The 6902-nt window shown below is 41.6% G+C and overlaps 1 long non-coding RNA gene across 1 annotated transcript; it reads left to right on the plus strand.

Annotated features, from left to right (window-relative positions):
- The first annotated feature begins 557 nt into the window (after positions 1-557).
- LOC143793867 (uncharacterized) lies at positions 558-6291 on the plus strand. Its single transcript, XR_013220308.1, has 3 exons — positions 558-663; positions 5039-5192; positions 5277-6291. It is a non-coding gene; the product is annotated as an uncharacterized LOC143793867 (long non-coding RNA).
- Positions 6292-6902: the final 611 nt, after the last annotated feature.

Raw genomic sequence — 6902 nt, forward strand, 5'->3', positions numbered from 1 at the left:
CAAAGGAGAGGATTAGATTCCCTCTCCCCCTCCCCACTGATACTCACGGCTGCCTGCTGAGTCCTTCTCCCTCCCGTCCATGGTCTCCTCCTCCTCCTATGACTGCAGGGCTCCTGCGATCATCCTGGAAAGCTGGCCTGGAGCCCACAGCTGCAGTGTGAGCTCCAGGAAGATGGCGCTGGTCTCCTGCCTCTGCCGTGCTGTGGACGGCTCAGAGGGCGTGGCCAGACACAGCAGAAAGAAGCTTATAATGGTAGGTATAGAGTCGGCTCCCGACTGCAGATCTCTATGCCCTGGGCTGCCGTAAATGCAGAGTGAAAGTGCCGTGCAGCTACACTTACACTCCTGCAAAGCAAAATGGCGGCGCCCAGTGGCTGAAAAAAAAATTAATAATAAAAAAAATGTTAAAGTTAAAAAATGTAAATTTGTATTAAAAATAATTGTTTATATAAACAATCATTTTTAATACAAAAAATAAAATGCGGCACCTTTCCTTTAAAAGCACTTTTGAAGCTTTGTATTGACTTTTGCTTGTTTTCTTTATCCAGATATAGCTGCTGATCTAAAATTGCCCGTTAGCAGATGATACACCCTCGTCAAAAAAATGTTGGAATAAATTAACGTGAGAAAAAAATTCTGAAATCATCAGTTTCATCACTCCGGGTAATCTCTTTTCCCTATCTGAGATGTAGTATTCTTCTTTTGGATACCTTTGGAAAGCAAAGACATACAAAACGTTAATTCTATGATGACATTCTACTCACAATTGTGGTATTTAGATGGACCAAGGCTTGCCAATGTCATTTAGTCCCTAATGCATGCAATCCTTTTGTGTAGGGAGGTAGTGTCAATCATCCAACTGATTTTTATCCTGTAGAATACTCGGGAATCAGCTGATTGTTGCAATTCCTGCTGCTGTGACTTCAAAGACTTAGCTGTAATGAGCGAGGAACTTGCCAGGTTGTGTTCAATTTCCAAGTATACCAAAAAAGGAAAACCTACCTGTTATTTAGAGAATGGTGGGTATTTAGAAATTGAAGTGTATTAGTAAGTCTCTTATGAGGAAAGCCCGCTAAACGGAAAACCAAGAATTACCTCTGCTTGAGAGAATGGTAACTCTGAACTTAATCTCAATAACCAAATAGCTCAGATAACAGCCTTCATATATGTTGAACAGACATCAAATAGCAGACGTATTTCAACATCAACTGTCCAAAGAAGACTTGGAGGAGTAGGTCTCCATGGTTGTATTAATGCAAAGAAGTCACTACTGAGGACTGCAAACAAAAATAGAATTGTTTGGCCTTAGAAATGAAAGGCCTGGACATATCAGTGGAAATCTGTGCTGTGGTATGATGAGTCAAAATGTGAGATTTTTGGTTCCAACCGCAATGTTTTGTGAGATGCAGAAAAGGTAAGTGAATGGTTTCTACATGTGTGGTGCAAACCATGAAGCTTGATGCATGATTGTGTGACGGTGATCTGATGGTGACAGTTGGTGATTTATTTGAAGCTCAAGGCACACTTACCCAGCATGGCTACCTCAGCATTCCATCTCATTCATTAGTAGAACCATAATTTGTGTTACAACAGGACAGTGACCCAAAAGACATTTCCTCACTATGTAAGGACTATGAGACTGTCTTGATCTGGAGTAAGATTTGTGGCATAAGGTACGCCATGGTCGGTCATGAATTTCACGAGATTTGCCAAGCCCTGTCACACCCCTGCTGTGCTCACTTTATTTGGGAGCTGGGTAAAAATGATGGGACTGTTCAAAGCTTTTTACACCAGTTTTCTAGCTTAAAAGCTTTGATAAATTTGGCCTTCAACTTTATTATTTTTTACCTATTCTTCTCTAGAACAACTTATGTGCTTTTGGGTTGTTTTGCTGCATGTCCCAAGTTCTCATGAGATTCACCTTCATGGACGGATGTCCTGAAAATTTCCTTTAGATTTTGTTGATAAAATTCAGAATTCACTATTCCATCAGTGATCTCAAGCCATCCTAGCCTAGATAGTACCAATACTGTGTTTCACAGATGCTATGAGGTTTTATGCTGTAATGCTGTTTTGTTTTTTTTTCTTTGTCCAAGCATACATTTCTCATTTAAACCAAAAAGCACAATTTTGGTGTCATCCATCCACAAAACATCGTTCCAATAGCCTTCTGGCTTGTCCAGGAAATCTTTAGCACACTGTAGTCGGGCGGCAATGTGCTTTTTGAAGAGCAGTGGATTTCTCCTACCATGCACACCATTGTTGTTCAGTGTCCTCTTTATAGTGTACTCTTGAACATTAACATTATCTAATGTGAGAGAAGACTTTAGTTGCTTGGAGGTTACCTTGGGTTCCATTGTGACCTCAATGACCATTACAGTGGATTGCAAAAGTATTCCCCCTTGGTGTTTTTTGTGTTTACAACCTGTAATTTTACTGTAATTTTTTAAAAGGTTTGCATCAGTTCATGTAAAGAACATACCTACAACTGTGAACATTTTATTTTTCTTTTTATTGTGAAGCAAACAACAAAGATGACAAAATAACTGAAAATGCATGTGTGCATAACTGTTCATCCCCTTAAATTCAGTACTTTGTAGAGCCTCCATTTGCGGCAATTACTGCTGCAAGTCGCTTTGGATAAGTCTACATGAACTTTCCACATCTTGCCACTGGGAGTTTTGCCCATTCCTCAAGGCAAAACTGCTCAAGCTCCTTCAAGTGACCACAGATTCTCAATTTGATTAAGGTCTGGGCTTTGACTAGGCCACTCCAAAAGATTTACATGATTCTTCTTAAATCATTCCAGTCTCAAATCACTGACAGACTGACACAGGTTTTGCTCAACATTATCCCTGTATTTAGCACCATCCATATTCCACTGGACTTGGACCAATATCCCTGTTCCTGCTGCCGAAAAACATGGTGTTCTTGGGGAAATGAGCAGTGTTGGTTTGGCATCAGACATAGCGTTTACCTTTAAGTTCAATTTTGGTCTCATCTGACCGCAGCTCCTTCTGCCATACATTTGGGGAGTCTCCCACGTCTTTTGGCAAGCTCAAAATGAGCATTACAATTTTTTGTGTGTAAGTAAAGTCTTTTTTTTTCTGTCCACTCTACCATAAACACCACTTCTATGGAGTGTATGGCTCATTGTGGTTGCATGGACAAATACTCCAGTCTTTGCTTGGCAACTCTGCAGCTCCTTCAGGGTTACCTTTTGGTGTGTGTGCTGCATCTTTGATTAATACCTTCCTTGCCCGGGCTGAAAGTTTTGGTGAGCGGCCTTCTCTTGTCAGGTTTGTTGTGGGACTATGTTCTCTCAATTTGATAATGGATTTGATGGTGCTTCGGGATCATCAGAAATTGGGATATTTTTTTATAACCCAACTCTGACTTGTACTTCTTAACAACTTTGTCCCTGACCTGTTTGGAGATCTCCGTGGTCTTCATGGTGTTTGCTTATTGGTGCCTCTTATTCACGGTGTTGCAACCTCTGTGGCCTTACCAAAAAGGTGTGTGTATATACTGACAATCTATGGGACACTTAGATTGCGAACAGATGGACTTCCTTTCACTAAGCATGTCACTTAAGAAGGTACAGTAATTGTTTGCACCAGAAATTTTTAGGAGCTTCACAGCAAAAGGGGTGAATACATATTCACATGCCAATTTGTAGTTATTCGATCCTATAAATGTAATTTTTGCCTATATTTTTCACACTTCATTTCACCAACTTAGACTATTTAGTGCTGATGCATCACACACAAATTTGATTGCAAAAGTATTTTTAAAAAAGTTGTAATGTAACAAAATAGGTAAAAAACCAAGTGGCTGTGGGGTGGGGAATACTTTCGTAAGCCACTGTATAGGTCTTGCTCTTGGAGTGATGTTTGCTGGCCAACCGCTCCTCAAGGGTAATAATGGTCTTGAATTTCTTTCCATTTGTACACTATCTGTCTGTGGATTGGTGGAGTCTGAACTCTTAAGAGATTTTTTTTTTTTTTTACTTTTTTTTTAGTTTAAGGAGCATCAATCACTCTTCTACTGAGGTCTTCAGAAATCTCATTTGTTCATGCCATAAGACACTTCCTCAAATGTGTGTTGTGAAGATCAGACTTCTATAGATCCCTGCTCTTTGAATGAAACGGGTCCCTCAGTTACACCTGATTGTCATTCCATTGACTGAAAACACCATACTCTAATTTCACCTACAAATTATCTGCCAATCCTAAATGTTCACATACTTTTGCTATTTACAGACTTGTGATATTAGATCATTTTCCTGAATAAAAAATGACAGTCTAATATTCTGACTCGAGTTTTTTTGTACTAATTACTTTTAGGACTTGTGTAAAAATCTGATGCAGTTTTAGATTACATTTATGCAGAAATATGGAAAATTCTGAAGGGTTCAAAAAGCAAAGCTGTAATGCTTTTTACATTTCTATAAAGTCTAATTGAATTAAATGGCATTAACTTGAATTCACTGAATGTTATAATTCTCATGCAGTAAGAAAATACATACTGTTGATTGTTGCTGAAAATACCAGCATACAAATGCATGCAAGTAATCTAATGCATGCAAATAGCCCTATGGCTTCCTTTTATTCCAATGACAGCTCAGCGTGAGCTCACTGCCTGGAGTAATAGTCCCGCATAGGAATCATTGAACAATCATATTTTTGCTACATCTGCTCATAGTTTAGTGCTGGTATTATCATTTATATTAACATGTATTTATTCTTATAAGGTAGGAAGTAGCGATACTGTATGTAGCAGTAGATCAAGATTGCCTTTTATCAGAGAATTCATCAGAACAATTAGGGATATTCATCAAAACTAGCGTACCTTATACAGTCATGACCGAAAGTGCTGAAATTGAAATTGTTCCAGAAAAGGAAGTAATTCTCTCAGAAAATTATTGCAATTACATGTTTTGTTATACACATGTTCATTTCCTTTGTGTGTTTTGGAACAACACAAAAAAACTGAGAAAAAAAAGCAATTTACATTTTTTTCGTCTCTGTCATTGCAGTGGAAGATGTTATGAGACGTTGGCGCAGCATTCGGGACCAGTACCTGAGAGAAAGGCAGCAGCGGGCCAGAAGTGGGGCATCTGCTCCAGCCAGACGTAAATACATCTATTTTGACCGGCTGTCCTTTCTGGATCCCAGTATGGATCTGAGACAGTAAGTACAAACCTCACACCACATTACACATGTTTTATGCTCATAGATTAATTTTAAAATGTAATTTTTATTTTTTTATAACAGAACTCAATCCAACCTCACTGAGAGGGAGGCAACAGGGTCCGACTCCGAGCCATTGATCGATCCTGTCAGGGAAGGAGAAGAGGTGGCTGACCCATCTACGGATCCTTCCACGTCTATTCCTCCGGGTCCATCTTCGGCTGTCTCACATGTTCCTCAACCACCTGGGCCAGATGCTGCAGCCCCACCCACAGATGCACCTGCTTCAGTGAGGGCCGAAGATCCTGCCCACAGCAGCATCCCCAGTGTTCCACTGGAGCCATCACAACAGCCTGCTGTGAGTTCATGCCGTGGCCGCAGAAGGAGAGAGCTAACTGAAAGTCGAAGGCATGTGGACATTGGTGTGTTAAATTATCTGGCCAGGGCTGCTCAGGATGAGGGTGAGGAGGCATTTTCACGGAGCCTGGCCCGGTACCTCCGTCCCCTACCCCGTGAGGTGAGGCTACGTGTGAGAGGGTGCTTTCAAATCCTTGATGCATGCACCCCCCCAAATAACCCATATGAGTTGTTTGAATACATTGCGAGATGGCAGCTATCACCACGTAACCTCATGCGTATTCGAACAACTCAACAAGTGCATGCTCAAGAGGGATCTGAAGCACCTCCACATGTGCCTACACCTCAACCCTTTCCCCCCAAAAAACCCACCAATCCCTACACCTTACCAAATGGCATCCTACCAGCAACCTTACCAATATGGCCACTTGTCTAGACCCAGTGTTGGAGGCTGGTTCCAACATGGGTGTGGAAGACATGGCCATATTGGTGGTGGTTAGAAGTCACGTGACTTGTACTATCCTCATGAGGCCCATGGTGTCAACCCTTATGGGCAATACTCAACTGGACAATCCGAGCATGGGCAGATTTTGGAGCAGGCACAATAGAGATCACACCCACAGGGTGAAAGACAATTGGCCCAACAAAGGCCACAAGAGCAGCAACCCGAACTGCCGCCATCACCTCCACCAACGTATCGGAATCTGTAAATAATTGTTTCTGGTTGCAAATTTTGTGGAATATTCACAAATTGTTAGTCTCCTGTGATAGCACTTTTTTTTTTTTTTTTTTGTAATTTGGTTATGCCAAGTTTAAATGGCCACAAAAGCCATATGATGGCAATATGGTATTAGCAAATAAAATGTGGCTTATGCTAAAATTATTTTAAAAAAATTGCAAAAAGCCAATTTATGTTTGTTGGACCAATCATTTTAACACCATACACATACTAGATTCATAACCATCTCATATATAAGTCAATTCAACACACAGTTAAACATAACTTTATATTTTTAGATGTGTGTATGTATGCAGGGCCGGCATCAGCACCCGGCACACCCGGGCAAGTGCCGGGGCCCTGGCGAGATGGGGGGGCCCATTTATGGTAGTGTAACTACATCCTGGACCCTGCTGACTCAGTCAATCAAATCCCTCATGCCGGCGCCCAGTGGGCGGCGGCGCCTCGGCAGCAGACAGCACAGAGCTCCGACTGGTTTCGCTGGCGCTGCACAGCTGCCTGTAATACTCACCAGTCACCTCCGCTGGCCCGTCACCATGGATATACAATACAGAGAGGCACTTCCGGGCGACGCCGGGTCATCTGTCCTGTCACTTCCGGTCACCGCCCTCGTC

Source organism: Ranitomeya variabilis, chromosome 1, assembly GCF_051348905.1.
Source record: "Ranitomeya variabilis isolate aRanVar5 chromosome 1, aRanVar5.hap1, whole genome shotgun sequence".
NCBI lineage: Eukaryota > Metazoa > Chordata > Amphibia > Anura > Dendrobatidae > Ranitomeya > Ranitomeya variabilis.